General features: G+C 38.9%; 1 pseudogene; it reads left to right on the forward strand.

Annotated features, from left to right (window-relative positions):
- Positions 1-1,600: 1,600 nt before the first annotated feature.
- On the forward strand, positions 1,601-10,750 carry LOC125196401 (annotated as a pseudogene).
- The last annotated feature ends 635 nt before the right edge of the window (positions 10,751-11,385 follow it).

Raw genomic sequence — 11,385 nt, forward strand, 5'->3', positions numbered from 1 at the left:
ATAAATCTTTAAGATTCTTGTACTAATTAGTCGTCTAAGAAAATAACTTGTAAAAAAACTTAACCAGGACAGCAGAATTAAAAAATGACAAGTATAATAAACTACTCCATAATTATTGAAATGGATGCCACTTTTGAATATAACAATAAAATAAATGTAATGAAAAAGAAAACAATAAATTATTGGTATGAAAATAAATGCACTCCATTTCATTCTTCAAATCCTACGTTTTGAAGACAGCAGGCCCTGCTGTGAATTTGGCACAGCAGGGGATCTACTCCCGTCATGTGGAACCCAAGCTTCCCAAACAGTAGCTGCCCTTTCACAATCCCGAAACGCATGCAATTGGTCCTCCACCACCCAAGTGCACATTTGACAACTTTCATCATCAGTTAGTTGCCTAATTCTTCTTTGCAAGTTTGTAAGCAACTTGTGTTTCACCATCAACCACATAAGATTTCGGGTGCGAGGTAAGACATTCAGTTTCCAAATTGTTTTAGGCATGTTATCCACAATCAAGCTATTCGGAATCAGCGTCTCATAGGCTGATTTCATAGTAAAAATACCATTATAGGTCAGCCTCCAACTCAGCTCATCCTTTGCATTACCAATAGGAGTTCTTTTCCCTGATATGTATTTGATGTTGCACTCCCAGTCTAATTGCATCATCTGATGTATCGCATGTATTAAGTCTCTTAGAGGATGTTGCGCATTAACTCCCTTTCTAATCATATCAACTGAAGATATGGAGTCAGACTTAAGCTTCACTCGACGACAATTCTCTCCCCAAGCGACTCTAATAAGCCCAATTAGAATTCCCCTGAGCTTCGCCCTTTTAATGCCGCATAGTCCTTTTATTTCAAATCCTGTGATCCACTTACCGAGGCTGTCTCGCATGACACCGCCAACACCTTCTTTGCATACATACTCTTTTTAAGTACTGTATTCATTTTCTAAGAACTTTTACTTCTCCAATTTTTGCAGTAATAAAATAATGGAAAAATAATTTTAGCAAAACAATCTTACCAATAAAAATGACTAAGTATTAATTCTATAGTTCTATTGATTGAATTTTATATCTAAGTGTCTATTTATATCACAGCATGATAAATAACGCCTTATTCAGATATTTTTGAAATTAAATTTTCAAGCACTTCTAGATTACCTAATGATTTAGTGTTAGTGAATTCTATAATTTTATTGATTGAATTTTATATCTAAGTGTCTATTTATATCACAACATGATAATAATGCCTTATTCAGATATTCTTTGAAATTAAATTTTGAAGCACTTCTATATTACCGAATGATTGTTTAGTGTTGTTGAATTCATTTTAAGTTCGAAGTTTAAATTAATTCATTCTGAAAAAATAAATATGGGCATTTAAAAAAAGAAGACGAGAGCAAATTTTTTTTTTAAAAGAGGAAAAAAGAAGAGAGTATAAATGCGATTTCCTTTATTGATAAATTAGTAATTGAAATAAAATTTATTTTTCAAGCAATTAAAAAATTATTACTCCATAATAGAAGGATTACTGAGGAGTAATTAAATGGTCTAAAACTCTAAGCTGGCACTGTTGAAGTTAATTGCAGAGCTTATTTAAAAGTGGAAGAATCGAAAAACCCTCACCACCAAAATCGAAGAATCGAAAAACCCTTACCACCAAAATCGTGAACATAATAATCGGTTCAAATAGGCTGGAATCGAGGTAGGTTTCTCCCATTCTTCTTATTTTCGCTGATATCTCATTATTATTTTTGTTTTGTATGTTTATGTTTCCGCTCGAAATATTTCTCAAGTGTTCGTGTTAAGAATGTGCGTTTAAAGAATGGAAATGCATGTCGGATTCGTTGCTTGCATTTCACGCAGATGACGGACAACGTGACCTTATGTTTGTGAGAATTGTTGGGGAATTTTGGTTTATGATATTTACTGGAGTAGTTTGTTTGGTGATCGGGCGTATTTTGTTTAAAATGTAGTATGCAACTTTTTTTTCTGGAATTGATAAATATCATCACAAAATACTGCATTTTCATCATTATCCGGATTTGTTTTGTTTGGCCCTTAGATTTTGATTAAATTGCTTTAGTGATTAAGCATGAACACAATTTTCCCTGTTTATGCCAATTAGGGCACATAAAAACTTGAGGGTGATATTTGATTTGTTCATCTAGTCTTAACTTTGGATACAGATGGACGGGTGGGATTATATAGATGAAGCAGGACCTAGCAGCATAAACGAGAAGCTTACTAATGGTTCGAGACCGATGGAATTTGATGATGATATAGACTTCAACTGTTCTGAATCTGAAGATGAGGCGGACTGTGCCCTGCAAGAACTGGACAAAAGCTTCCTGAAAGGTTTCTGTAAGAAGGCTTCGATAGCATTTTTTGAGCAGTTTGGTTTAATTAGCCACCAGATAAATTCCTATAATGACTTTGTCAAGCATGGGATCCAAAAAGTCTTTGACTCTGTTGGGGAGATTACAATTGAACCTGGATACGACCCTACTAAAAGGGGAGATGGTGAGTGGAAGCGCGCAAAACTGAGGTTTGGAAAAGTCACGCTTGATCACCCGACATTGTGGACTGGTGAGAAGTTTTCATCAACTGATGGTAAAGAGTTTTTGGAGCTTTTGCCGAGGCATGCTCATCTTCAGAATATGACCTATTCATCCAAGATCAAAGTTGAGACTCATCTTCAGGTAAATAGATTGTCTGTTTCTTCTATGTTGTAATATAATGATTGTGTAGATTTTCAATGTATTCATAGATATTTTTTTGCTTTTTAATGGTGTTAGAGCATCTGATTGCATAGTTGACAAGCTATTAAAAATTTAAAACTATGTAATTTACAAAGCAATTAGATCTTGGTTTAATTCTCATATACTTTCTTCTAAAACCTTTTATTTCTTTACCAATGGAGTAATTCTGGACTAGTTGGTCAGCTAACCCTAGGTTTCCCACCTGGAAGAGCACCACAGATCATGCTGATATGTAGATTTCTATAAGTATTTTCCAAAGCCTTTCAGTTAGTATTAACTGATACAGGGATATGACTTTCTAACACCACCTTCAATTTTGTTTCTCTTATGTTCTTTCAGATTCCAATCTGTTCTGATAAGTTCAACATTTCAGGTGTATACAGAAAGTCCATCTAGAAGTGACAAATTCAAAACTGGTGTGGATATAGTTGTAGAGAAGACAATACTGAACGAGTATCAGACTGATATTAACTTTGGCAGACTCCCTGTCATGGTGAAATCGGACTTGTGCTGGATGAGTAGACCTGAACCTGATGGTAAAGAAAGAAGAGATTGTGAATTTGATCATGGAGGTTACTTTGTTATCAAGGGGGCTGAGAAGGTCAGACTTACTGTTTCATTAATTAATACTACTAACTTGTAAGAAATTGGAATACAGAGAGATTATTGAACTCTGATTTTTGTGTTGCTAAATCTTATCATTTTTAGTCACTTAATATGTGAACGATTTTAGTAATCTTAGTAGTCTAAGTTGTTGGCATAATCCATTAATAATTTGGCATTTTTGCTACACTAGTTTATTCTGAAAAATCCTTAGACATTTTAAGCTGTACCAAGGTCATTCTACCTTCTGTTGCTTAAAGTTGCTTCAAACAGATGATTAATTGTTATCAACGATTGGTGTAGACATTCATTGCCCAGGAGCAAATATGCCTCAAAAGGTTGTGGGTGGCTAAAGATCCTACCTGGACCATTGCATATCGTCCAGTTGCGAAAAGGACAAGAGTGTATATAAAGTTAGTTCCAAATGTGGAACATTTGAAAGCCGGAGACAAGATCCTTACTGTATACTTTTACGCCGCAGAGGTTCCTATTTGGCTCTTGTTCTTTGCTTTGGGTGTTCCAAATGATAGAGAGGTGGTCAAGCTGATTGGTCTGGACACTGAGGAGGACTCTACAATTCAAAACATACTCATGCCATCAATACATGACGCCGATAAGAAATTTGAAGGTTTCCGCAAGGCTGGCAATGCAATAGGGCATATCATGAAGCTGATGAAGGGCAGTAAGTTTCCACCTACAGAATCTTTGGAGGTTTTAATCCATACCTATCTCTTTCCCAACCTTAGGAGCCAGCGGCAGAAAGCTTCTTTTCTTGCGTATATGGTCAAGTGCCTGCTGGATGCCTACAGAGGGCGCCGCAAAGTTGACAACAGAGATGATTTTAGGAACAAGAGGGTGGAGTTGGCAGGTGAACTTCTTGAACGAGAACTTTCCGTGCATATCAAACATGCGGAGAGGCGAATGGTTAAGGCCATACAGAGAGACCTCTACAAAGATAGAGAGGTGCAGTCCATCGACCACTACCTGGATGCCTCGATCATCACTAATGGTCTTTCCAGAGCCTTTTCAACTGGAGCGTGGGTGCACCCTTTTAAGAGAATGGAAAGGATGTCTGGTGTAGTTGCTAATCTCAGGCGAACAAATTCATTGCAGGCAGTCTGTGATATGAGAAGAACTCGGCAGCAGGTCTCATACACAGGCAGGGTTGGTGATGCTAGATACCCGTAAGTTTTCATAATTTATTTTATTTCATTAAGGATCTTGTTATCAGCATTGTATCACTTTGGTAAGAGAATAAGTATCTAATGAATGTCAAACTGGTTTTTGCAGGCACCCATCTCACTGGGGTAAGGTTTGCTTTCTCTCTACACCAGATGGAGAAAATTGTGGCCTGGTTAAGAATCTGTCCAGCCTGGGTCTTGTCAGTAATAATATACTGGGACGAGAAAGCATCCTTAAAAAATTTCTTGAGTGTGGAATGGAGAATTTGGTTGATGATGATTGTTGTTTGCTCGGTGGAAGGCACAAAATTTTTCTGGATGGAGATTGGGTTGGAGTGTGCAAAGATTCGTCAGCATTTGTTGCTAAGCTGAGACACAAGCGTCGCAAAATGGAAGTACCTCAGCAGGTTGTCTTCAACTCTAATGATATTCTCTTCTAGCATTTTACGTGGTAGATACTAGACTATATATCTTGAGGTGTATAAAGTCCCATTACTGCAGTAGGTTTAATCATGCTGGAATCCCAGAATCTTTCTTGTTAACATCCGGATTCCTCAAATAAGTCACAATTCCCCAATTTTATCATCCGAGCTATTTGATCCCGTAGTGTTTTCTAATCTGCACCTGTCTCTTGTTTTATAAAATTTGTCTGAAAGCATTCTGGTTTAACCTTGAGACTATTATCTCCCTTTGTATTCTGAAGCATTAATACATTCACCCCGAAAAATATGTAAAAACTGAAAACATAAAGATAGTATCTCTTGGGGTGTTTTAAATTTTTACTTTCTTTAAAAGGGGGGTGGGAAATTCAACGTGGAACATCTTTTTAGTACTGTTAACCCGACGTTGCTGAATTTTCCCTTTTAAAAACCCGGGCGTGTGGGGTGTATTATATAAATTTTGTGTGTACTGTTTTTTTTTTTGTTGTAGATTGAGATCAAAAGAGATAAGCATCAGGATGAAGTGCGATATTTGCTGATGCTGGAAGGATACCGCCCCCTCTTTTTAGTCCAGAACTTAAAAAGATTAAAGATTTGAAAGGGGACTTTTATTTCAATCGGGTTCTGGATAATGGCTAGTTGAGTTCATCGGACCGAGGAGGAAGAAGATTGTCAAACCGTGGGAATTGACTACCTGTTCACTGCTGAGTTAGATAACCCACCTGTGAAGTACACCCACTGCCAGTTTGATAGTTCATTCCTTTTAGGTTTAAGCTGGGGATAGTTCCTTTTCCCAAACATGATCATGCTAGGAGAGTTCTTTACCAATCTGCCAAGCACTCTGGAAGCCATGGGGTACTCAACCACAAACCCCAGCATTCGAGTTGATACAAATTCTCACCAGCTATACTATCCCCAAAGGCCTCTTTTCCAACTATGCTATGGATTGCCTAGGGGAAATCGGGGTACTCTGAACACCACAAGGGGATGATGCCAAGGCCTGATTTCTTTAACGGCCAGAGTGCTATTTGGCTGTCAATGTTTCCCTCTTGGATACAATCAAGAAAAATTTCTCGTGATGAACCGTGTTTTTTTAGGGGCGTGGCATGTTCAGAACTGAACATGTTAGGAGTTATAAAGCTAAATGAAAATTGAAGCAGGGGGGAAAAAGGGGCCCAAAACAGATGAGCTTGTAAGTTTTTGGGAAGATGCAGAGCAAGATTGGGCGTGTTGACAGCCTTGATGATGACGGCTTTCCCTTTATTGGGGCAAAAATTAAAAAAGGGGACCTTGTACTGTGGGTTTTGCTCTTCGGGGGGGCGATCATAGCATCAAGCTCAAGCATACAGAAAGGGGCATGGTTCAAAAAGGGGGGCCCGTCAGCCAATGATGAAGGAAAGAACTTTGCGGGTTTTTATCTTTTAGACAGGTAAATTTATAAGTATTTCAGAAGTTTAGTCTCACTATTCCTTTTAAAAAGAGTCATGATAAAAAAAGCAAAAAACAAAAAGGGGAGATCCTTTCATAAGTTATGATATGAGGATTGAGGAATGTAACTGTCTTTATGTCCTTGCTTTTTTTAGCAGTTGTACATACAGTTTCTGCTTGTTTAACTTGTCAACGTAATACCCCTTTTTTTGATTGTGGTGTCTCCTGTGTTAGTTAATGTTTACTTTGACTTTTTCTCTCTCTTGGGGACAATTTGGGTTGATATGCCCCTTTTCTTTTCCGTTTTTCTGGCTTCATGCTTTGGTTATGATTTGTACAGTTTTTTGGGAGTAGCCCCCTTTGAATAGCTCTTTTAGATTTTATTTAAAACCATTGTTTAAGCTGTTGCCCCTTTTGGAACAGGCCCTTTTAAAAATAATTTAGAAATCCTGGGCCCCAGTAACTCCCTTTAATTAGATGCTTTAAGACTTAGAATATGGTACACTTTTAGCTGGTAAGTATGCCAATGCTAAAAAGTACTCCCCCTTCCCCCTTTAGCAGCCCGGGTTTAAAAAATATGGGCGTCCCGCTTTTAAAAACCCCTTGAATATGCATTAAAAAAAGACTTTTTTTCTAATTTTTTAAAAACAACAAACAACTAAATACAAAACCCCAAAAAAAAACCTTTCACATTCCCCTCTTCTCTCTCTACTGTGCGCCCCCCCTTTCCCTTTGGGGCCCCAGATCTGGAACCCTGTGTTTACTCCCCCCCTCAAATCCAAGCCCCCTTTTAAAAGGGCGGCAGCGACGACAGTCTCTCCCCCCCTGGGCTCACCAGCCCGGTGTGTTCGAACCAAAGAGGCCTACTCACCCACCCGAACTCTTCAGCGGCAACGCTTCCACCCACGCTCATGTCACCGCCCACACTAATAACCCCCGGGATTCTTTTCCATTTCCCGGCCTGGATTTGAATTTAATCCCTTGTTTGTCCAAAATCCACAGGGTTTTGGAATTTTGGTGTGTTTGAAATTAAAAAACCACTTTTGTTTTTACTTTGTTTTACGAAATTTGTTTAAATTTTTGGGCAGATTCAAATTTTAATTTTGATTGTTTGATTCAGAGCTTGATTTCCAAATTATCTTCTACCCTCTTCCTTTGGTCGTTCTTTTTTTGTTTGGTGATATACTGAATTGGGTGTATCTCTACAGAAATTAAAATATCATTAATGTTAATATTGCTAAGTTAAAAAAAATTCTAATTAGTGATAGTAACAGCCGAAAATAAGCATTAGAAAAAGTGTTTTAAATGTAAAATTGTTAAAAAAATGTGGGTCCCAACATCCACTACCATATTTATTTAATACACCTCAAACGCTCCTTAAAACATGTGCCGACTTCAATGGCTGCTTAGAGCACTCCCGATGGAGTTCCTAAAACTCCCTTATTTACTCCCAACTCTGCCGCATCAGCGCCACATCGGCACCAAAATTTATCCCCAGTTTTTAGCAAGTCTACATTGGTTTCTCACTTATTTATACTTATTTTCTCCCTAACTCAACATTTCATTTTTACATCATTATTTTTTATATTATTTAATTTTCCCTACAAATGTATTTAATAAATAGATAATAATGAACAATTCATCGTTGTATTAATCATTGGAAAATATAATACAACGAGAAAAAAAAACTACAAATAAAAAACGCAAATAAACAAAGATTTAAAAAAAAAAATCTAAGACGGAGGGAGTGGGAGGGCGTCGGGATCGAGCCGCAGTCTTCTGCGGTGTTGGATGCATTTCGGAGGAGCCGCCTTTTCTTCGGGGTCCCGCCGCGTGAATACAGCGTGTACATCGGGTCGGATTGGCGACATTGCTCGAATAAGTGGCTTTTCTAAGTCGATGACGGATTCCGACGCGACTTCCGACGTTGCGCCCTTCTTCGCCTCCTTGCTCCCTCCGACGCTCGTGCGGACCATCCCCACTCAGTCGATGTGGGCCGCGCTCCCCTCGTCTCCGCGCTAAGTCGCAGCGCACGATTTCCGTGCAGCGTCGTGCATTCCGTCCGGAATTTGGGAGATCCTTCGAACTATCGTAGATGTTCCAATACTTGAAGCCCTCGTCGACAAGATCTTGGCTACTATACATCCGGATGGCCTCATCTCGGACCAGTGTTGCTCGTTTGCTTCATCCGTGTTGGGAATTTGTGAACTCGACTCTTTCCCCTTACCCTTATCCTTACCCGATCGGGAACTTTTCTTCCAAAAGCTCATAATTTTGATGAAAATTGAAGATTGGGAGAAGAGATTGAAAATGGAGAGAATGAAGATTGTGGGTGATGAATGGAGGAAGTGGAGGAAATATTTATAGGGGTGGAATGTAAAATAGCCGTTGGGTTCAAAAAAAAAAAAAAAAATTTTAATTATCGCCGATTATCGCCGAGCGTCGCCACAGTGGCCGGCGATCGCTCGGCGATAATCCGGCGTTAGAACGCCACTCGGCGAAGCAACGGCAACATTATCGCCGAATTATCGCCGACTTCGCCACAATGGCCGGCGATAATTCGGCGATAACCGGCGATGTATCGCCGAGAATTCGCCAACTCAACCGGGACTGCTAAAGCGGGACGGAGGGAGTACTATATATGATACAGTGTGTATTCCTATTTTGCATTTCTATACACACTTTTGTCCTCATCAATGAAATGGCGAAATCTCAAAGTATGCTTAGAGGCATGTGATTGTTTTAAGAGACTACTAGTGCTGTTTACACTGGGATATATAGAATACATTCTTGTGGGCAAACCCACTTAAGACGAAATCTTGTATGCACTTTATGTTAAGTTTCTTAATTTTCCCATGTCTTGTTGCTGGGTACACTTGTGGATCTTCCAGGTTCGTTCTCCATGCCTAGGGGACAAGTTTTCGAGCATGCACGGGCAGAAAGGTGTTCTGGGGTTTCTGGAGTCTCAGGAGAACTTTCCTTTTACAGTGGAAGGAATAGTTCCAGACATTGTGATAAACCCACATGCATTTCCTTCTCGACAAACGCCTGGACAACTTTTAGAGGCTGCCCTAGGTAAAGGGATTGCACTTGGTGGTGGACTAAAATATGCAACCCCATTTTCCACTCCTTCTGTAGAAGATATAACGTCCCAACTTCACAGGTACTTATCTATTAATGCTGAAGACTTTTGATTTTTTACTTCATAAATTCATAATAGATTATTTGGTCAAGTGTTGGGAAAGTTGAACTACTAGCAGCTTCCATCTTATTTGTGAATATAATGTTATTTGACTCCTAACTTTTACGTTTCGTTGTTGGTAATTGAATACATCATCTAGGGCAGAAAAAGTTATGCTTATTAGTTAGAACTGTTCAAAAAGTTCATTATTTATTGATCCATTATAAGTAATTCAGATTTCTATTAGTCTACTCTTTTTTTCTATTTTCAAGAACAGCTTAGTAGATAGTAGGTGGATCGTAGATTTTTCACCCCCAGGCCCCAGCCCTACTCTCACACTAAATCAATGGAAGTATAAGGATTTCTTCCCTTGGTCCTTGGATCATATCAAAAAACTTGAAAGAAAAGGTTTTAATATCGAATTGCCTTACCCGTGATATCTGTTTTGGCCTGTTATCGTTTCGTTTACAGTACTGTGGCGTATCTAGATTCTGCAACTTATATGACTGTGACATTCTGTTAGGCTCGGGTATTCCCGTTGGGGAGGGGAAAGAATGTACGATGGACGTACAGGTGAAAAAGTTGAAACTCTTATTTTCATGGGTCCGACATTCTACCAGCGTCTCACACATATGGCTGAGGACAAGGTGAAGTTCAGGAACACCGGGCCGGTGCACCCTCTTACTCGTCAGCCCGTGGCTGACAGGAAGCGTTTCGGTGGTATCAAGTTCGGTGAGATGGAACGAGACTGCCTCATAGCCCATGGTGCAGCAGCCAACCTGCACGAGCGGCTGTTCACCCTCAGTGATTCATCTCAGATGCACATATGCAGGAAGTGCAAGAATGTGGCAGGTGTGATCCAGCGAACAGTGGTTGGTGGTCGGAGGGTCCGCGGGCCCTATTGTCGATTCTGTGAGGCTGTTGAAGATGTGGTGAGAGTGAATGTGCCTTATGGTGCTAAGCTGCTCTGCCAGGAGCTCTTCAGCATGGGGATTTCGCTCAAATTTGAGACTGAATTGTGCTGATTTCCCGGCTTATCTCTTCAGACAACTATGCTCTTAACTTCTTAGCTATCTATGTATGAAAGCAAGTCTAACCTAATTGCAAATGCTAATTTCTTTTGATATGCTCATTTCTCTCTTTTAGTTGTAGGTGGATTGTGAGTCTCATTTATATATATATTAGTTATAATTAAATGTGAGTGGAATAAGTTGGTGGAATGTTGGATCTACTTATCATTTATGATTAAAGTGAAATATGACTCTTATCGAGGGATGAAAGGAATAATATTTTGAGGAGTTAAAGAGGAGATTCCCCTTCAGCAGAAAAGATGGTTGAATATGATGCTTTGCCACAAGAATTTTGATACATATCCGAGTGCTTTAGATTATTAATCCATGTCGGTATATAATTCTTGAGTGGAACATGGGAGGATACACTTTCCACCACAATTTTGATTCAAATGATAGATTTCAAGAAATGGCTGAAAGAATCATTATTACAGCGAGTTACACTTCTTGTGCCCTTGAAATACATCAATTAAAATTCAAAACAACTTTCATATGATTCAAATCTCCAACGTTTAATTTTACATACATTGCAACAACAAAAATTACAACCAAGGACATTTATATGGGCACTGCAAGCATATAGTTGTTTTTCAGGGTGAAGAAATATATAGGAAAAGAATAAAATAATGTGAATCATAAGAATAGCATAATGAATGAAAGAAAAAAGGAACCAACTTGTGGCGCTCAGTTGAAAGAAATTAAGCAAAGCGTACACT

Source organism: Salvia hispanica, chromosome 6 (assembly GCF_023119035.1).
Source record: "Salvia hispanica cultivar TCC Black 2014 chromosome 6, UniMelb_Shisp_WGS_1.0, whole genome shotgun sequence".
Classification (NCBI taxonomy): Eukaryota; Viridiplantae; Streptophyta; class Magnoliopsida; order Lamiales; family Lamiaceae; genus Salvia; species Salvia hispanica.